The sequence below is a fragment of the Felis catus genome, chromosome B2 (assembly GCF_018350175.1).
Source record: "Felis catus isolate Fca126 chromosome B2, F.catus_Fca126_mat1.0, whole genome shotgun sequence".
NCBI classification, from domain to species: domain Eukaryota; kingdom Metazoa; phylum Chordata; class Mammalia; order Carnivora; family Felidae; genus Felis; species Felis catus.
The window spans coordinates 1,372,698-1,395,491 of NC_058372.1; the positions used below are offsets into that span (position 1 = coordinate 1,372,698).

The window sequence follows — 22,794 nt, forward strand, 5'->3', positions numbered from 1 at the left end:
AACTCTGTCTGTGTACATTTGGCTTTATACACTGGCTTCCAATTCTACACTGGTTCTTACATGCCCTCCCTAATAAAGATAGCAAACACTTCTAGTGCACTTAATAGGAGTTAGACTATTTTAAACATTTTACATATATTGACCCTTTTAATCCTCACTGCTACCCTATAAGGAAGGCTAGTCTAATTATCAACTTCTCAAGATGAGGAAATTGGGGTACAGAGAACTTAAGTCACTCATCCACTACCACCATGTGAGCAGTGGTGGCAGCATTTGAAACCAAGTATGCTGGCCCCAAAGTTAGAACTCATTGTGGCTTTGATGTAATATTAAAGATCAGCCAAACACGTTTTGCAAATATATGTGAAACACAAACTATTGCTATACAAAGCCATGTTCCATTAATGTAAGTCATTAGAGTCTCCTGTGATTTTATGGAGAAAATATGTAATATTCTGTTTGTATAAGGATAGAAAAGTGCAATATATTTTGTTATGTATGTTACATTAGGAGTACACAATATTAATCTCAAAACTTATTTCATTTTAGAATTTAACCAATTTTATTAATATTTGAAAACTTCCAAACTCATTCTATAAGGTCAGCATTACTTTGATTCCAAAACCAGACAAAAACCCACTGAAAAGGAGAATTACAGACCAATATCCCTGATGAATATCAATTCACAAATTCTCAACAAGATACTAGCAAATCATTACCAACAATACATTAAAAGAATTATTCACCATGATCAATGGGATTTATTCCTGGAATGCAGGAATGTTTAAATATCTGCAATGAATCAATGTGATGTATCACATTAATAAATAAAGGTTAAGAACTACACAATCCTCTCAATAGATGCAGAAAAAGATTTGACAAAATACAGAGTCCTTTCTAGATAAAAAACCCTCAAGAAAGTAGGGATAGAAGGAATATACCACAACATGATAAAGGTCATGTATAAAAGACTCACAGATAATGTCATTCTCAATGGGGAAAATCTGAAATCTTTTCCCATCAGGTCAGGAACACATTAAGGATATCCACTCTCACCACTGTTATTCAACATACTACTGGAAATTTTAGCCTCAGCCATCAGACAACAACAACAAAAGTAATAATGAAAGGCATCCAAATCAGTAAGGAAGAAGTAAAACTTTCACTCTTTGCAGATCACATGATACTCACCTAGAAAACCTGAAAGACTCTACCAAAAACCTGCTCTAATGGATACATGAATACAGCAAAGTCACAGGATATAAAATCAACATAGACAAATCAGTTCCATTTTGATAAGCAGCAGAAAGAGAAATAAAGGAATTGATCCCATTTAAAATTACACCAGATCAGGAGCTCCTGGGTGGCTCAGTCAGTTAAGAGTCTGACACTTGGTTTTGGCTTAGGTCATGGTCTTGCATTTTGTGGGTTCAAGTCCTGCATCAGGCTCTGTGCTGAGAATGAAGAGTCTGCTTGGGATTCTCCTTCTCATTCTCTGCCCCCCCCTTGCTATCTCTTTCTTGAAATGAACAAATACATGCAAAAACAATTTAAAAATAAAAATAAAATTACACTAAAACCCATAAAATACCTAGTACTAAACCTATCAAAGAGGTTAAAGATATGTACTCTGAAAACTATGGAAAGTTTATGAAAGAAGTTGAAGAAGACATAAAGAAGTGGAAAAACAGTCTATACTCATGTATTGGAAGAATAAATACTATTAAAATGTCAATACTACCCAAAGCAATCTACACATTCAATGCAATGCTTATCAAAATACCACCAGCATCCTACACAGAGCTAGAACAAGCAAATCTAAAATTTGTATGGAACCAGAAAAGACCCAAGTAGCCAAAGTAATGTTGAAAAAGAAAACCAGAGTTAAAGGCATAACAATTCCAGACTTCAAGCTGTATTGTAAAGCTGTAATCATCAAGGCAGTGTGATACTGGCACAAAAAAAACCAGGCACGTAGACTAATGGAATAGAATAGATAACCCAGAAATGGACCCACAATGATGGAAAACTAATCTTCAACAAAGCAGGAAAAACTATCCAATGGGGAAAAAAATCTCTTCATCAAATGGCATTGGGAAAACTGAACAGTGGCAGGCAGAAGAGTGAACCTGGACTACTTGCTTACAGCCTACACCAAAATAAACTCAAAATGGATGAAAGACCTAAATGTAAGACAGGAAGCCATTAAAATCCTAAAGAAAACAGGCCACAACCTCTTTGACTTTGGTCATAGAAACTTCTTACTTGACATGTCTCCAGAGGCATGGAAACAAAAGCAAAGATAAACTATTGGGACTTCATTAAGATAAAAAGCTTCTGCACAGTGAAGGAAACAATCAACAAAACTAAAAGGTAATCAACGGAATGGGAGAAGATATTTGAAAATGACATATCAGATAAAGGTTTAGTATCCAATATCTGTAAAGAAGTTATAAAACTCAAATCCCAAAATAATAATAATAACAATAATAATAATAATCCAGTCAAGAAATGGGTAAAAGACATGAACAGACACTTTTCCAAAGAAGACATCCAGATGGTTTACAGATACATGAAAACATGCTCAACATCATTCACCGTCAAGGAACTACAGATCAAAACCACAAGATATACCACCTCACACCTGTCAGAATGGCTAAAATTAAGAAGTCATGCAACAACAGATGTTGGCGAGGATGTGGACAAAAGGGAACCCTCTTACACTGTTGGTGGGAATGCAAGCTGGTGCAGATACTCTGGAGAACAGTGTGGAGGTGCCTCAAAAAGTCAAAAAAAATTTTATTTTAAATTAAAAGTAAAAATTACATTACTATGTACTTATCCAAAGGATACAAAAATGCTGTTTAGAGGGGGCACATGTACTGCAATGTTTATAGCAGTGCTATCAACAATAGCCAAATTGTGGAAAGAGCCCAAATATCTACCAACTGACAAATGGATAAAGAATATGAGGTATATACACACAATGGAATATTATTCAACCATCAAAAGAGTGAAATATTGTCATTTGCAACAATATAAGTGGAGCTAGAATGAATTGTGCTAAGCGAAATAAGTCAGAGAAAGAAAAATATAAGGTTTCACTCATATGTGGAACTTAAGAAACAAAACAGATGAATATATAAAAGGGAAGGAAAAATAGAGGAAAAACAGAGAGAGCATCAAAGCATAAAAGACTCTTATATACAGAGATCTAAGGTTTGCTGGAGGGCTTGGAGGGGCTAATTGGGTGACGGCATTAAGGAGGAGCACTTATTGGGTAAACACTGGGTGTTGTATGTAAGTATGAATCACTAAATTCTATGCCTGAAACCATTATTATACTATAAGTTAACTAACATGGCTTTAAATTTTTAAAAATTGTATAAATATTTTATATAGTTTTATATAAATCTATGACATTTATATAATGTTACAAAACATTACATAATAACATATAAGCATTATATAATACATATTATACATAAATATTATATTGCATATAAATGTATATATAAACATTATATAAAAATATATACCTAAATATGTGCAATATATGCATATATTAAATATAAACATTACACAATGTAAATAATGTAAAGTATAATGTAAAGTTTATATATGTATATGAAATAAACTTTATATTATAATTACACTTGATCACCTGTAGAACAGTCACCTGTACCATCCTTCTCTTTCCCTGATACCTTTCATAAATAAGCACCCACTCTGAAATATTTTGGCTGTTTCTTTTGGCATTTAACTATTTCCAAATAATACACTCAAAATTCTAATTATTCTTTTGTTTAGATAATATCTACTAAATCCAACCTGAGCAGGCCTATAACCTTCTTTTCCTTTATGTATCCTGTAATTAATTAACAAGCACACTTACTCTCCTCAGTGACAACATCCTCCTGTACGTGGGTGCCATCTTGGAACCTTCCTCCCTTAGTCATCATCCTAAAATTATTTTCCATTTTTCTTCTGTAGCAGTCTGTGTGAGTAGATCCCATACCTTCTTCTTGTGAAGCATTCTCTTTTGGTGATTTTCTTTGCTGTGACAAATATAGATTGTATTCCATGAATGTCTGGTTGAGAGAAGTGTTTTCCAATTGTGCACTGATCCTGGTTTCCTGATCAATAGGTTGCAGACAAACAATATGTTCTTGAGTTCAGCAAACCTGGTGACAGCTTGCCATTTCTGCCAGTAACTCTCCTGCCAACATGACATCACCAAAGAGTCACAGCAATATTCCAGTAATGGAACCCATAGGCATAGAGATCTACAACTTACCCTATAAAGAGTTCATAATTTAAGGAAATTTGATGTGCTACAGGAAAACACAGAAATACAAGACAAAAATCAGGAAAACAACATGTGAACAAAATAAGAGTAGCAAACATATGTATCATTAAAAGAACCAAACAGAAATTCTGGAGCTGAAGAATACAATAAATGAAATAGCAATAGAGAGTATTTACATCAGATAGATAAAAGAGAAGGAAGAACCCATGATTTGGAAGATAAGAAGTTTGAAATTACTGAGTTAGAAAAGAATAAAGAAAAAATAATGAAAAAGAGTGAAGAATGCCAGTGATCTATGGGATGCCATCAAATGAAACAATGTACAAATTAGTGCAGTTCCAGAAAGATAAGAGAAGGAGAAGGGAGAAGAACGCTTATTTAAAAAATAATGGCTGAGAAATTCTTAAACCTGGGGAGAGATTTGAATATGCATATTCATCAGGATAATAGGTCACCCCATAATTTCAATACAAAATTATCTTCTTTAGTCACTGGGGTTACTCAGTCAGTTGAGCACCTTGTTCTTGATTTCAGCTTGGATCATGATCCCAGCCTCATGGGATCAAGCCACAACTCAGGCTCTTCACTGGGCATGGAGTCTGCTTAAGATTCTCTCCCTCTCTACTCCTGCCCCTCTGCCCCTCCTGTTCTCACTCTAAAATATTTCTTAAAGTTAAAAAAATTATCTTCTCCTAAACACATTATAATAAAATTGTCCAAAATCAAAGACAAACAGACAATCCAAAAAGCAAGAAAAAAAATGGTAACCTACAATGGAACCCGCATTAGGCTATCTGCAGATTTCTCAGCATAAAGTCTGTAGGCCAGGAGAGAACAGGATAATATCGTCAAAGTGATGAAAGAAAAAAAAAACAGCTAAAGAATACTCTGAATACTCTGTACACCAAAGTTATCCTTTAGAAATAAAGACTTAAAGACTTCCAGAAAAACAAAAGCTGAGGGAAATCATCACCACTAGACTTGCCTTCCAGATAAAAGTTATTCAAGCTGAAGTAAAACAACACTAATTAGTAACATGAAAACACGTGAACATATGCAGCACACTAGCAAAGGTAAATATAAATTAAAATTCAAAATACTCTAATAATGTAATATGGAGGAGTGTTATTAACCACTTAACTATAGTAGAAAGACTAAAAGACAAGACTATTAAAAATAACTATAGCTACTATAACTTTTTAATAAACAATACAAAAAGCAATAATTTTTGACATTATAGCACAATAGGAAAGAAAAGTGGTAAAGAGTTTTTTGCCATTGATGTTGTTATCAGCATAGAGTGTTTTCTATAATATATACACATATATATTTATATAATATTTATGTACATATATATAATGATTTATGTAAGCTACCTAGTAACTGCAAAGCAAAAACCTATAGTAGGTTTCCAATAAACCCAATAGATAAAGAGAGGGATTCAAAGCATATCACTACAGAAAATCATCAATTCACAAAAGAAGGCAGCAAAAGAGGAAGAACGGAACAAGATAATTAGAAAACAGTTGGAAAACAGTTAATGAGATGGCATTAGTAAGATATTACTGATCAATGGTTACTTTAAATTTAAATGAATTAAATTCTCCAATCAAAAGATACAGAATAGCTGCATGGATTTAAAAAACAAGATAGAGATACAGAAATATGCTGCTCAGAAGAAACTCACTACAACTTTAAGGGAACACATACATTTGTGAGAGGATGGCAAAAGATGTTTCAAGCAAAAGATAACCAAAGAAAGCAGTATATACTGATATCACAAAAATATAAGCTTTAAGCTAAAAATTGTCAAAAAAGACAAAGAAAGTCATTATATAACGATAAATAATCAATTCATCAGAAAGATATACAAATTGTAATAGGTGTACATCAGAGCACCTAAATATATAACGTTCATGCTGACAACTTAGAGAAGAAATTAAAAAACAATACAATAATATTGTGAAGTTTAATTTCCCATGCTCAGCAATGGTTAGATCATCAGACAGAGAATCAATAAAGAAACAGAAGATTTTAACACATTAGACCAAACGGACATAACTGATATACACAGAACATTCCATTCAGCAACAAGAAAACACACATTCTTCTCAAGTGGAGATGGAATATTTTCTAGTACAGATCATACAGTAGGACACAAAACAAGTCTCAACAAATTCAAGAAAATAGGAATAATATCAAGTATATTTACTGACCACAATGATATAAAAATAGAAATCAATAACAGTAATAAAGCTGGAAAACTCACAACTACATGGAGATTAAACAACACATAGCTGGATCAAATGGATCCATTGGATTGAAGAAGATATCAAAGGGAAATTTAAAATATATCCTAACACACAAAAAAGTGGATTTGTACATACCAAACCTTATGTAACAAGAGCAGTTCTAGGAAGTTTATAACAATAAATGTATAGATCAAGAAAAAAAGAAAAATCTTGAATAAAAAACCTAAATATATACCTCAAAGAACTAGAAAAAGAAAAACAAATTAAGCACAGAGTTAGCAGAAGGAAGGAAATAAAAATTAGAGCAGAAACAAATGAAATAGAGAAAATGAAAACAACATAAAAGATTATCAAAACTATGAGTTGGTTCTCTGAAAAGACAAAATGGACAAACCATTAGCTATATTAACCGAGAGAGAGAGAGAGAGAGGATCCAAATAAAGAAAATTAAAAATGAAAAGGAGTAATTCAACTGATGCCATAAAAATATAAACAATCATAAGGGACTATTACAAACAACTATACACCAACAAACTGGACAAACTAGAAACATACAATCTCCAAGGTTGAATCATGTGGAAACAGAAAATGTGAATGAGACAGTAACATGATTAGAAGTCCTAGCCAAAGAAATAAGACTAGAAAAGAAATAAAAGGCATCCAAATCAGACAGGAAGAAGTAAAATTATCTCTGCTTGCAAATGACATTATGTATACAGAAAATCCTAAAGATTCCACCACAACTTTGTTTGGAACTAATAAACAAATTCAGTGAAGTTGCAGGATACAATCTCAACATACAATTATCACTTGCATTTCTATGCACCAACAGTGAATTATAGTAAAAAACAAGAAAATTATCCCATATACAATAGCATCAAAAGCAATAAGATACTTGCAAATAAATTTAACCACTGTAAATCATTTTCACACTGAAAACTCTTAAGACATTGATGAAAGAAATTGACAAAGACACAAATAAGTGGAAAAACATGTCTTGCTCATGGACCAAGAAAATAATAAAGTTAAAATGTCCGTAATACCCAAAGCCATCTATAGATTTAATGCAATAACCCCCTAAATTCCAATGGCATTTTTCATAGAAACAGAAAAAACAATTCTAAAATTTGTATGAAAACTCAAAAGACCCTGAATAGCTAAAGCAATCCTAAGAAAGAAGAACAAACTATACTCATCTCATTCCCTTATTTCCAACTATATTATAAAGTTACATGGATTTGATTATTATTCAAAGTGAATCAGTATGTGTATGGAGTTATCTCGTACTACTCATACATTAAAAAAAGGCAAATTTGGTAGACGACTTACAAATTTGGAAGGCAAATATTCCCAATGTGAGTATGAAGCTCCAACATATTTTTAGATAATCCATGAGGCTGTCAGTATTGGATGGTGGGGGTGGGTGGAACTGGAGCAAGAGAAGGCTCTACAATAGGTCCAGGCTGTGGTACAAGGAGAACCATCACGTGACAGCTATGACTAGGGAGGCCATATTCTCCCAGTTTATGCATAATTTTCAATATTGTTCCTTTTTCTGCTCAGAAGTGGCCTACTTTACCTAATAAATTATATGGTCACGCTGACTGTGTCCTAAGAAATTACAAGGCCCACCAGAATCTGTGGAACAAGAAGGCTGTGTGGAGTCTCTGCCAAGCTCAAGTAGGGAGATGTGAATGCATGCTGACAACAATTCTCTACGTGAAAAGGGGCTTCTAACTTTCTGTTAATCTCTGCTCAAAGAAGCTGATTATTATACACCACAAAGTAACTAGATAACTCAATTGCCTACATTGAAATGAGTGTTATCAGATCTACCAAAATCATAAAGTTGGACACTCCAGGGGACATTTCATACTTAAATATAAATGTCACCCATAGGACCAGGCCTGAACAGAAGAGAACATGTAACTCATTTGGGGATGGTGCTCCAACCCACTTTTAGACACAAGTGAAATGCATGTGCCAGGCTCAGACCCCTGTGTTGTCTTACAGATTTACTGCTTCTACCTCAAGCCACACACACAGGCTTAAGAGATATTCCCTGTGGTGTGAGAAGTTCTCTATTAAAAGTGGACATAGGATTGAAAGATCCAGACTTGGTTAAAATTGAGACAGCATCAAAGTAGACTGTTAACTGAATCTAAGGTTTAGCCTTGCCACCATTTCATTCTTCTTGAATACACACCTACCCACACTGCTCAAATTACAAAATAAAGCACAATATCATCAATACAGCAGAAACATCATGTTTACTCCTGCCCAATTACAGTAACCCTTCTCAGAGATGATCACTATTATTAAATTCATTTTATCTTTATTTATTTATTTATTATTTATGTATTTATTTATTCTTTAATATTTAATACATATTAATGTATCCTTACACTATATAAAATAAGATGTTACAGGTATTTAAACTTGAAGTACATGGCAATATATGTATTTTTCTGCAGCTTGTCTTTTCAAGCCCTGTTACACAGAATAATTATGCATTAGAGATCATTGTGATCATTATCTCTGGAATGTGCAAAAACATATTGCACCTTTTAGGACCTATTTCTCACAGAGGTTCCTACCAAATTCTGCACCCGCTGCCATTCTGGGGGAGTGAATGATGCTGATTACTGACAACACCTGAGAACTGAGGTGGCAGCAGCTCAGGGGAGCTCCAGCAACCCCACTGCTCAGGGTAGGGTCAACAAGGAGCAGGACACAGGGAGGGGTGACCTACACACTTGGCATTCAACAATAAATACTTATTAATTGCTTCTTTCTTCCCTGAAAGAGATAACCCCAGAGATTACATCGCTGTGTGAACAGAAATGAAATACTGGAAACTTCAACAGCTGACTGAACATGGGGACAAAATATCTCTTCAGGTCTCTCTTCTGAGTATGAAAGAGTCCATGGAGACCAAGAGAAAATGAGCTCCTCACTTCCAGTCCGTGTATTAAGCCAGCTCAATAATGAGATCCCAAGGGTCTGCCTTCCTACTTAGGAAGAAATGTATACTTTGAATATCTCCCTAACTACATGTCTAACTTCAAAAACAGTTCTCTTTAGCCAGGTCCCCAGAGATGTCAACACCATTCTAGGAAAAACAATGAGCAAATTCAACAGGTCTACAATTTCTCAGAACACAATGGGACCACTATCAATAAATCAAACAAAAGTGCCTTGGCCATACCTCACTACCCTTCCAGATCACAACTGCCTTATGGGTAAATAAGATAGCGAATCAAGGATTAATTTATAAAAACTCTTTAGTTTTCACTTAAAAGACAGTGAAAACACAAGAAAAGATGGAAGGGACCAAAATTCTGGAATGCTTTTTATTTTCAGTATGGTTGACATCCATATTATATTAGTTTTCAGGTGTACAACCTAGTGATTCAGCAATCATGTACATTATGAAATGCTTACCAAATAAATGTAGTCACTATCTGTCACCATACAATGTTATTACAATATTACTGACTATATTCCCTCTGCTGTATTTTTCATCTCTGTGACCTATGTATTTATAACTGGAAATTTGTACCTCTTAATCCCCTCCTCCTATTTCACCCATTCCCCTACCTGCCCCTCTGGCAACAAACTACCAGTTTGTTCTCAATATTTATAAGTCTCTTTCTGGTTTTGTTTGCTCATTTTGCTTTTTATATTGAAATCTTTCCATTCACAACAACATGATTGGACCTAGAGAGGAAGATACTAAATGAAATAAGTCAGACAAAGACGAATACCATATAATTTGACCTACATGCAGAATTCTATTTATATTAGATTCATACATGCATCAACCATACAAGGCATTACCTGAACACTTAAACACTCATATATTTTTTGTATCTACTGTGTCTTTTAAATGTAAAACAATGCACTTTTTACGGCTGAGTAAAATTCTACTGTTTGTGTTTTTGCGTTTGTACGTACGTATATACACACATACATGCAACATCTTTATCCATTCATCTATCGATGGACACGTGGGCTGTTTCCACATCTTGCTTTTATAAACAATATTAAAATAAACATAGGGACATGTATTAATGTTTTTCTTCTCTCTTTTTGCACATGTGATGAGCAGTGAGTGATATATGGAATTGTTGAATACTGTACATATGAAATTAATGTAACAATGTATATTAACTATCTAGACTTGATAAAAGAAAAGTGTTTATGTTTTCTGTGGGTGTGTACCCAGTAGTGAAGTTACTGAATCATATACGATTCCCATTTTTAACTTTTGAGGAACCTCCATAATGTTTTTGACAGTGGCTGCAGCACTTTGCATTCCTACCAGCAGTTCATGACAATTCCTATTGCTCCACATCCTCACCAACACTTATTTCTTGGCTTTTTTATTTTAGCCATTCTGACAGCGGAAAGTGATATCTTATTGTGGTTTTAATTTGCATTTCCCTGATGGAAATTTGTCCAGTGTTGTTGAACATCTTGACATGTGTCTGTTGGCCATCTGTATGTAATCTTGGAAAAATATCTATTCAGGTTCTCCACCATTAAAAACAATGGTATTTTGCCATTTACAACATAGATGAACCTAGAAAGTATAATGTTGAGTGAACTAATTCAAACATCATATGATTTCACTCATAGGTGAAATTTGATAAACAAAATAAATGAACAAAGAAAACAAGAGGAAAAAAGACTTCTAAATACAGAGAACAAACTGGTAGTTGGGAGAGAGAAGGTGGGTGGAGGGATCAATAAAATAGATACAGGAAATTAAGAATACACTTCTGTTGAAAAGCACTAAGAAATGTACACAACTGTTAATTTATTATATTGTACACCTGAAACTAATAGAACACTGTATGTTAATTATGCTTTAATTTAAAAAGGAAAACAAAACAAAAAAAAAACCGTGAACTTTTGTGTTTTTTTTTATTTTTTTTAAATTTCCATCCAAATTAGTTAGCATATAGTGAAACAATGATTTCAGGAGTAGATTCCTTAGTGCCAGTTACCCATTTAGCCCATCCCACAATCCCTCCAGCGACCCTCAGTTTGTTCTCCATATTTATGAGTCTTTTCTGTTTTGTCCCCCTCCCTGTTTTATATTATTTTTGTTTCCCTTCCTTTATGTTCATCTGCTTTGTCTCTTAAAGTCCTCATATGAGTGAAGTCATATGATTTTTGTCTTTCTCTGACTAATTTCGCTTAGTATGATACCCTCCAGTTCCATCCATGTGGTTGCAAATGACAAGATTTCATTCTTACCAATTGCCGAGTAATTCTCCATTGGATATATATACCAGGTTTTCTTTATCCATTCATCCAACGAGAGGCATTTGGGCTCTTCCCATATTTTGGCTATTGTTGCTAGTGTTGCTATAAACATGGGGGTGCATATGTGCCTTCAAAGCAGCACACCTGTATCCCGTGGATAAATGCCTAGTAGTGCAATTCCTGGGTCATAGGGTAGTTCTATTTTTAGTTTTTTGAGGAACCTCCATACTGTTTTCCAGAGTGGCTGTACTAGCTTGCATTCCCACCATCAGTGCAAAAGAGATCCTCTTTCTCCGTATCCTCGCCAACATCTGTTGTTGCCTGAGTTGTTAATGTTAGCCCTTCTGACAGGTGTAAGGTGGTATCTCATTGTGGTTTTGATTTGTATTTCCCTGATGATGAGTGATGTGGAGCATTTTTTCATCTGTCGGTTGGCCATCTGGATGTCTTCTTTGGAGAAGTGTCTATTCATGTCGTTTGCCCATTTCTTCACTGGATTATTTGTTTTTTGGGTGTTGTGTTTGAGAAGTTCTTTACAGATTTTGGATACTAACCCTTTATCTGATATGTCATTGGCAAATATCTTCTCGCATTCTGTTGGTTGCCTTTTAGCTTTGCTGATTGTTTCCTTCGCTGTGCAGAAACTTTTTATTTTGATGAGGTCCCAGTAGTTCATTTTTGCTTTTGTTTCCCTTGCCTCCAGAGACATGTTGAGTAAGAAGCTGTTGCGGGAAAGATCCAAGAGGTTTTTGCCTGCTTTCTCCTCAAGTATTTTTATGGCTTCCTCTCTTACATTGAGGTCTTTCATCCATTTTGAGTTCATTTTTGTGTATGGTGTACGAAGGTGGTCCAGGTTCATTCTTCTTCATGCCACTGTCCAGTTTTCCCAGCACAACTTGCTGAAGAAACTGTCTTTATTCCATTGGATATTCTTTCCTGCTTTGTCAAAGATTAGTTGGCCATACGTTTATGGGTCCATTTCTGGTTTCTCTATTCTGTTCCATTGATCTGAGTGTCTCTTCCTGTACTGTACCATACTGTCTTGATGATTACAGCTTTGTAGTATAGCTTGTAGTCTGGTATTGTGATGCCTCCTGCTTTGGTTTTCTTTTTCAAGATTTCTTGGCCACTCAGGGTCTTTTCTGGGTCCATACAAATTTTAAGATTATTGTTTCTAGCTCTGTGAAGAATGCTGGTGTTATGTTGATAGGGATTCCATTGAATATGCAAATTACTTAGGGTAGAATCGACATTTTAACAATATTTATTCTTCCTACCCAGGAGCATGGAATGTGTTTCCATTTATTTGTGTCTTCTTCACTTCCTTTCTTAAGCTTTCTATAGTTTTCAGCATATAGATGTTTCACCTCTTTGGTTAGATTTATTCCTAGGTATTTTATGGTTTTTTGTGCAACTGTAAATGGAATCAATTCCTTGATTTCTCTTTCTGTCGCTTCATTGTTGGTGTATAGAAATGCAACCAATTTATGTGCATTGAGTTTATATCCTGCAACTATGGTGAATACATGAATCAGTTCTAGCAGTTTTTTGGTGTAATCTTTTGGGTTTTCCATATAGAGTATCATGTCATCTGTGAAGAGTGCAAGTTTGACCTCCTCCTGGCCGATTTGAATGCCATTTATTTCTTTGTGTTGTCTGATTGCAGATGCTAAGACTTCCAATACTATGCTGAGTAAAAGTGGCGAGAGTGGACATCCCTGCCTTATTCCTGACCTTAGGGGGAAAGCTCTCAGATTTTCCCCATTCAGCATGGTATTAGCATTGGGTCATTCATATATGGCTTTTATGATCTTGAGGAAAGCTCTTTCTATCCTTACTTTCTTGAGCGTTTTTATCAAGAAAGGATGCTGTATTTTGTCAAATGCTTTCTCTGCATCTATTGAGAAGATCATATGGTTCTTGTCCTTTCTTTTATTGATGTGATGAATCAAGTTGTTTTGTGGATACTGAATCAGCCTTATATCCCAGGTAAAAATCCCACTTGGTCGTGGTAAATAATTTTTTTATTGTATTGGTGGATCCGGTTGGCTAATATCTTGTTGAGGAATTTTGCATCCATGTTCATCAGGGAAATTAGTCTATAGTCCTCCTTTTTAGTGGGGTCTGTGTCTGGTTTTGGAATCAAGGTAATGCCGGCTTCAGAGAAAGAGTTTGGAAGTTTTCCTTCCATTTCTATTTTTTGGAACACCTTCAAGAGAATAGGTGTTAACTCTTCCTTAAATGTTTGGTAGAATTCCCATGGAAAGTCATCTGGACCTGGACTCTTGTTTTTTGGCAGATTTTTAATTACTAATTCGATTTCCATACTGGTTATGGGTCTGTTCAAATTTTCTATTTCTTCCTGTTTCAGTTTTCGTAGTGTATATATTTCTAGGAATTTGTTCATTTCTTCCTTATTGCCATTTTATTGGCATATAGTTGCTCATAATATTCTCTTATTATTGTTTTTATTTCTGTTGTGTTGGTTGTGATTTCTCCTCTTTCACTCTTGATTTTATTTATTTGGGTCCTTTCCTCTTTTTTTATCAGACTGGCTAGTGGTTTATGAATTTTGTTAATGCTTTCAAAGAACCAACTTCTGGTTTCATTGATCTGTTCTACTTTTTTTTGGTTTTGATAGCATTAATTTCTGCTCTAATCTTTATTATTTCCTGTCTTCTGCTGGTTTTGGGTTTTATTTGCTGTTCTTTTCCAGCTCCTTAAGGCATAAGGTTAGGTGTGTATCTAAGATCTCTCTTCCGTCTTTAGGAAGCCTGGATTGCTATGTACTTTTCTCTTATGACCCACTTTGCTGCGTCCCAAAGGTTTTGGGTTGTGGTGTTATCATTTTCAATGACTTCCATATACTTTTTAATTTCCACTTTAACTGCTTGGTTAGCCCATTTATTCTTTAGTATGATGTCTTCAGTATCTGAGTATTTGTTACCTTTCCAAAATTTTTCTTGGGGTTGATTTCGAGTTTCATAGCATTGTGGTCCGAAAATATGCACAGTATGATCTCGATCATTTTGTACTTACTTAGGGCTGATTTGTGTCCCAGTATGTGGTCTCTTCTGGAGAATGTTCCGTGTGCACTGGAGAAGAATGTATATTCTGCTGCTTTAGGATGAAATGTTCTGAATATATCTGTTAAGTCCATCTGGTCCAATGTGTCATTCAAAGCCATTGTTTCCTTGTTTTTTTTTTGGTTAGATGATCTGTCGATTGCTGTGAGTGGGGTGTTGAAGTCTCCTACTATTATGGTATTAATATCGAAGAGTTTCTTTGTGTTTGTGATTAATTGATTTATCTATTTGGCACATAAATGTTTACAATTGTTAGGTCTTCCTGGTCTATAGACCACTTGATTATGATATAATGCCCTTCTGCATCTCTTGATACTGTCTTTATTTTAAAGTCTAGATTGTCTGATATGCGTATAGCTACTCTGGCTTTCTTTTGTTGACCATTAGCATGATCGATGGTTCTTCATCCCGTTATTTTCAATCTGTAGGTGTCTTTTAGGTCTAAAGTGGGTCTCTTGTAAACAGCATATACATGGGTCTTGTTTTCTTACCCATGCTGTTACCCTATGTCTTTTGATTGGAGCATTGAGTCCATTGACATTTAGAGTGAGTACTGAAAGATATGAATTTATTGCCATTATGATGCTTGTAGAGTTGGAGTTTCTGGTGGTGTTCTCTGGTCCTTTCTAATCTTTTGTTTCTTTTGGCATTTATTTATTTATTTATATATTTTTTTTCATCTTTTCTCCCCTCAGAGAGTCCCCCTTAAAATTTCTTGCAGGGCTTGTTTAGTGGTCACAAACTTCTTTAATTTTTGTTTGTCTGGGAAACTTTTTATCTCTCCTTCTCTTTTGAATGACAGGCTTGCTGGATAAAGAATTCCTGGCTGCATATTTTTCTGATTCAGCACACTGAATATATCCCACCACTCCTTTCCGGCCTGCCAAGTTTCTGTGGCTAGGTCTGCTACAAACCTGCTCTGTCTTCCCTTGTAGGTTAGGGAATTTTTTTCCCTTGCTGCTTTCATGATTGTCTCCTATCCTGAGTATTTTGTGAATTTGAGTATGATATGCCTTGTTGATGGTCGGTTTTTGTTGAATCTAATGGGAGTCCTCTGTGCTTCCTGGATTTTGATGTCTGTGTCTTTCCCCAGGTTAGGAAAGTTTTCTGCTATGATTTGCTCACATAACCCTTCTACTCCTATTTCTCTCTCTTCCTCCTCTGGGGCCCCTGTGATTCTCATGTTGTTCCTTTTTAATGAGTCACTGATTTCTTTAATTCTTAAATCGTGCTCTTTTGCCTTAATCTCCCTCTTCTTTTCTGCTTTGTCATTCTCCATAAGTTTGTCCTCTATATCACTGATTCTCTGTTTCTCTATATCGCTGACATCCATCCATCCTTGTCGCCGCTGCATCCATCCATAATTGTGACTCAGTTATAGCATTTTTCATTTCATTCTGTCTATATTTTACTTCTTTCATCTCTGCAGAAAGGGATTCTAATCTATTTTCGACTCCAGCTAGTATTCTTATTATCGTGATTCTAAATTCTTGTTCAGACATCTTGCTTGTATTTGTGTTGGTTAAATCCCTGGCTGTCGTTTCTTTGTAACTCTTTCTTTTGGGGTGAATTCCTTTGTTTTGTCATTTTGAAGGGAGAAAATGAATTAATGAGGTAGAAAAATTAAAATTTAAAAAATTAAAATTAAAAAAATATTAAAATAAAAAAATTAAACACACACACACACACACACACAAATCAAATAAATGATGCTAGGTCCTAGTTGTGTTGGTCTGGGTGATGAATGTGGTTTGACAGCTAGAGAAACAAAAGTGGGGGAGAAAAAAAAGGAAATCACTGGAGAATTTGAAAAAATGAATACACTGAAGTAGACTAAAATGAGATGATGGGGTAAAATAGAATTTGAAGAAATATACACAAATGTAAAGAATATAGTAGAAAAAAACTAAAGAAAAATATTTTTAATAACAATTAAAAACAAATGAATTTTTTCATTTTCTGTATTCAAGAAAAAGAAAAGAAACAAAAAAGAGAAGAAAAGATTTTAAAAAAAGGAAATCATTTGAAAATTTTAAAAGTGAGTACACTGTAGTAGACTAAAATAAAATGATGGGAGTAAAATAGAATTTGAAAAAAATTACATAAAAATAAAAAATATAGTAAAGAAAATTAAATAAAAATATTTTTAAAAGAAATTGAAAGTAAAAATAAAGTTTTTCTCTTTCTTCATTCAAGAAAAAGAGAAGGAACAAAAATAGAAAAAAAGAAAAAGAAAAAAAGGAAATTGTTTGAAAATTTTAAAAGGTGAATACACTGAAGTAGACTAAAGTAAAATGATGGAAGTAAAATCTAATTTGAAAAAAATTACACAAAAGTAAAAAATATAATAAAAATTAAAGAAAAATATTTGTAATAAAAATTGAAAATAAAAATGATTTTTTCTCTTTCTGTATTCAATAAAAAGAAAAGAAGTGTAAAGAGAAAAAGAAAAAAAAGAAAATTTAATAGATGAACCTGCTAACATTTAGTAGTAGAACTGAAATTGCTTCATTTTCCGCTAGAAGTCAGTCTATGTAGCACTTTATAGTGCATAAACTAAGCAGTGGTGAGACTTGTGTTCTTGAAGAATGAAGTTAGCCCAGTTGGACAGGGCTCAGTGTAATGGCTCCACTCTGCACTAGATGGCGCTGCTAACCTACTGGGGTGGATTGTTGTGGTGGTCTTAGGTGCATATGCTCATGAGCAGGAAAGGTGAAAAAGGTGCCACCCAGCTACCCAGTCTGTTCTCCTGGATCAACAATCGCACACCCGTCCTCTGTTTTCAGCTTTCATCCACTCCCCACTTTTTCACTCTTCGTGACCAGGCCCCAGGTAGTACCTTTCTCCCAAGTTTTGTCTCAGATGCGGCTGTTTTCCCCAGCCCCTTACTTCCGAAGGACAGTGGATTTGACCCATTCCTCCCCCCTGCGGGATGGTCTCACTGAGCAATGGCCAAATGTCGTCCCACCCAGGAACACTTGCTGGACCCTGCTGCTGCTGGAGCCCAAGACTGCAGCCAGGTGCCAGCCCGCCCCAGAAAAAGTTCACGAGACAGTGTAGTAGCAGCTTTTCAGGGATTATGGAAAAATCACAACACACATCTGGCAATCAGCTTCACCCTTAACGCCCTTGTTCCAGCACCAGAGAATGTGGCCATTTTCTGGTGTCTGCTGGGACCAGGTGGCCTCAAAAGTCTCTACCAAATGTCCTTCCAGCAGAGGAACTGCTTTTCCCTATGTGGCCTGAGAACCTCCTGGACCCACTCTACTCCTGGGCATTCACCCTTCCCACCAGAGCACTGTCAGGTATCGAGCTGTGGAGTTTCAGACTTTGTGCTCCCCTTTTTTACAGTCTTAATGGAATTTAAACCCTCTCCTTTCTCCTTTCTCCCTTTTTAATTTAGTCCCTGTGGCTGTTTCCAGTTTTCCACTTTCTCTCCAACTGCTTTTGGGAAGGGGTGCTTTTTTCTGTATTCTCCCCCTCCCCCCAGTCTCTGTCCACTCTCTGCCTGCAAAAGCAGCTCCCTGCCCATCGCCATCTTCTCTCTCCTGAAGTTCACCTCTCTGCACTGTGTACCTGCTGAATTCTTTGGCTCAGGTTGTGTTAATCCTCCAATCAGTTTTCTAGGTGTTTAGGATGGTTTACTGTTGATCTGGCTGTATATCATGGATGTGAGACACACAAAAAACGTCTGTGCTGTTCTGCCATCTTGGCTCCTCCCCGCAATGGACTTTTAATCAGGAAAAAATAGACTTTTCAAGATGGGGATGCAAAAGAGGAGACTGTTTACTCTTCTGTAAAGGTTTCTTGAACAGTGTTGGGTGTGAATTCCCCATTCCAGGAATGAGAAGCAGGGCAATGTCATTTTCCCCCTGGACCATCAACAGGGACAGACTTTAGTGAGTAACACAGAATCCCCCATGGAGACTGGGAACACTTACAAGCATTGCCTCCCTAACCCATGCCCTGCAGGTACATCTTTACTAAGGCAAGTTGCTCTGCAAACCACCACAGTAGGACCCTCCCCCAGAATACCACCACAAACCCCTCCCACTCACCAAGTCTACTGACCCTAGGGTGCTGTAAAGCTATGGATGTAGAGGAAATATAATTAAGCTTATTTTAACAAGCAAACCAAAGCATACATAATAAACACATCACACACCAGACCAGGCGAAATACTCCCCACTGCAGGCAAGGAGAAACCCTGCAGGCACAGAACTGACCTAAGGGAAAGAGAAGCCAAAACACAAGAGCAGAGTGCATTCTGAAACACTTCCTGAAGCACCAGGACCTGGATAGTAAAGGATTTCTTCATAATATAACCATTAGTCTCAGGAGCAGGAAACATAACAGGTTTTCACACACACACATACACACACACACACACACACACACACACACACACACACAGTGATCTAGACAAAATGATGGGATGAAAGAATTCATAGATAAAGACAGAATAAAAAGAGATCATGGCCAGAGATCTAATCAAAACAGATGTAAGAAATATGTCTGACCCAGAATTTAAAACAACAATCATAAGGATATTATCTAGGTGTGAGTAAAGCATAGAAGATACTACAAAATCCCTTACAACAGAGACAAAAGACCTAAAAACTAGTCAGACCAAAATAAAAAATGCTATAAAAGATATGGAAAACCGACTGATTGTAATAACAAGGATGGACAAAGCAGAGGAATGAATTAGTGATATAGAAGATAAAATTATAGAAAACTAGGAAGCTGAAAAGAAGAGGGAAAGAAAAATGTTAAATCACAAATGTAGACTTATGGAAATCATTGCCTCAATAAAGCATAATAACATTTCTATCATAGGATTTTCAGAAGAGAAGAAAAAGGGAGCAGAAGGTTTATTTTAGCAAATTAGACATGTCATAGGAAAGTTTGCAAAATACGGAGAAAAGGAAAGAATCCTGGAAGCAGTAAGAGAAAAGAAATCATTAACCTAAAAGGGAAGACAAATCAGGTTAGCTACAGACCTCTACACAGAAACCTGACAGGCCAGATGGAAGTGGAATGATATAGTCAACATGCTGAAAGGGGGAAATATGCAGCCAGGAATACTTTATTCAGCAGTACTCATTGAGAATAGAATGAGAGAGAGTTTCCCAGAAAAACAAAACAAAACTAAGCAGTTTGTGACCACTAAACCAGCATGCAAGAAATATAAAAGGGGAACCTTTGACTATGAGGTTATGACCAAAAGGCAATAAACACTAGGAAGGAACATAGAAAATCTCAAGAAACATCAACTTTATAGGTAATACAATGGCATAAAATTCTGATCTATCAATAATTACTCTGCATGTGAACGGACTAAATGCTCCAATCAAAAGACATAGGGTATCAGAATAGATTAAAAAACAAGGCCCATTGAAATGCTGTTTAAACCTAAAGACACTCCCAGATTGAAAGAGAGGGGAAAGAAACCATATCCATGGTAATGGATATAAAAAGAAGGCTGGATAATTAGACAAACTAGATTTTGTAAATTTAAATTTTAGTTAACATACAGTGCAATATTGGTTTCAGGAATAGAATTCAGTAATTCATCACTTACATACAACACCCAGTGTTCATCATAACAAGTGACCTCCTTAATACCCATTGCCATCTAGGCCATCCCTCACCCTCCTACCCTCTAGGAATCCTGGTATCTTTTCTGTTGTTAAGAGTCTCTTATGGTTTGTTTCTTTCTTTTTACTTTTTTTCCCCACCCCATATGTTCATTTGTTTTGTTTCCTAAATTCCACATATGAGTGAATTCTTTTATAATCGTTTGTATTTCTGTGGGGTTGGTCAGATCTCTCCTCTTTCATTTGAGATTTTTTTTAATTTTTAAAAATGTTTACTGTTTATTTATTTTTGAGAGAGAGAGACAGACAGACAGAATGCGAGTGGGGGAGGGGAAGAGAGAGAGAGAAAAACAGAATCTGAAGCATTATCCAGACTCTGAGACGTCAGCACAGAGCCCAACGCAGGGTTGTAACTCACGGACCGCAAGATGATGACTCAAGCTGAAGTCAGATGCTCAATTGACAGCCACTTAAGCACCCCTCTGTCATTTGTGATTTTATCTATTTGGGTCCTCTCTCTTTTATTTTTTTTTTTTTTTTTTTTTTAATATTTTTTTTCAACATTTATTTATTTTTGGGACAGAGAGAGACAGAGCATGAACGGGGGAGGGGCAGAGAGAGAGGGAGACACAGAATCGGAAACAGGCTCCAGGCTCTGAGCCATCAGCCCAGAGCCCGACGCGGGGCTCGAACTCACGGACCTCACGGACCGCGAGACCGTGACCTGGCTGAAGTCGGACGCTTAACCGACTGCGCCACCCAGGCGCCCCTCTTTTATTTTTTACATGTCTGGCTAGGGAGTTATCAATTTTGTGTATTCTTTCAAAGAACCAGCTCTTAGTTTCATTGATCTGTTCCTCTGGGGTTTTTGTTTTTTTCATTTCCCTGTTTCTATATTGTTTATTTCTGGTCTAATTTGTTTCTTCATTATTTCCCTTCATCTGCTGGCTTTAGGTTCTTTTGCTGTTGCTTTCTAGGTCTTTTACGTGTAAGCTTAAGTTGCATAATTGGGACCATTCTTGTTTCTTGAAATAGCTCTGAATTGCATTGTACTTTCCTCTTAGGACTGTCTTTGCTGTATCCCAAAGGGCTTGGACTGTTGCATTTTCATTTTCACTTGCTTCCGTGTGTTTTTTATTTCTCCTTTAATTTCCTGTTGAATCCATCCATTTCTTAAAAGGGTGTTCTTTCATCTCCATATATTTGATGGCTTTCCAAACTTTTTCTTGTATTTGACTTCAAGTGACCTGAAAATATGCATGGTATGATCTTGATCTTTTTATACTTGCTGAGGCCTAACTGTTACACAGTATGTGATCTATCCTGCAGAAGGCTCCATTTAAACTCAAGAAGAATGTATATTCTGACACTTTAGGATGAAATGTTCTGATTATACCTGTTAAGTCCATCTGGCACAGTGTGTCATTCAAAGCCATTGTTTCCAATGTGATTTTCTGCTTAGATCATGTGTCTGTTGATATAAGTGGACTGTTAAATTCCCCTACTACTATAGTATGATTATCAATGAGTTTATTTTTGTTATTAATTGATTTATATATTTGGGTTTTTGAACTTGGGGGCACAAATATTTACAATTGTTAGATTTTGATGGATAGACCCATTAATAATGATACAATACCCATCATTATCTCTTGCTAAAGTCTTTGTTTTAAAATCTAGTTTGTCTAAAAAGTATCAGAATAGGTTAAAAAAACACTGAATGGATAAAAAATGGGGATAGATAAAAAATCAGATTGGATAAAAAATGCATTAAAGTGACTGGAAGTCAGTGGACAGTTTAAAATGATATCACCTGATTTATATTTTTGTATGTTTGTTTCTTTCTTCAAATTTTTATTTAAACTTAATAAACATACAGTGTAATAGTAGTTTCAGGTGTAAGATTTAGTGATTCATCACTTACATACAACATCTAGTACTCATCACACATCTGCCCTTTTTAACGCCAATCACCCATTTAACCCCACCCTCCACCAGCTCCCCTCAAGCAACCCTCAGTGTGTTCTCTATCATTGAGTCTCTTTTATTATTTCCCTTTCTCTTTTTCCTCCATTTTCATCAAACAAGTTGATTATATTCCACATATGACTGATATGGTATTTCTCTTTCTCTGAATTATTTTGCTTAGCATAATACACTAGTTCTATCCACATCATTGCAAATGGCAAGATTTCATTCTTTCTTTTTCTAATTTTTATTTAAATTCTAGATAGTTGACATATAGTGTAATACTAGTTTCAGTAGTAGAATTT

At 35.6% G+C, this 22,794-nt stretch overlaps 1 protein-coding gene across 1 annotated transcript in view; it reads right to left on the bottom strand.

The window, feature by feature from the left end:
- The window catches only part of LOC101086059 (olfactory receptor 2J3), a 47,490-nt gene extending 43,150 nt beyond the window's left edge, over window positions 1-4,340 (bottom strand). The window contains 1 exon segment of the mRNA XM_045057032.1: window positions 3,896-4,340. The gene's annotated coding sequence lies outside the window, so the exon portion shown is untranslated.
- Between the last annotated feature and the right edge of the window lie 18,454 nt (window positions 4,341-22,794).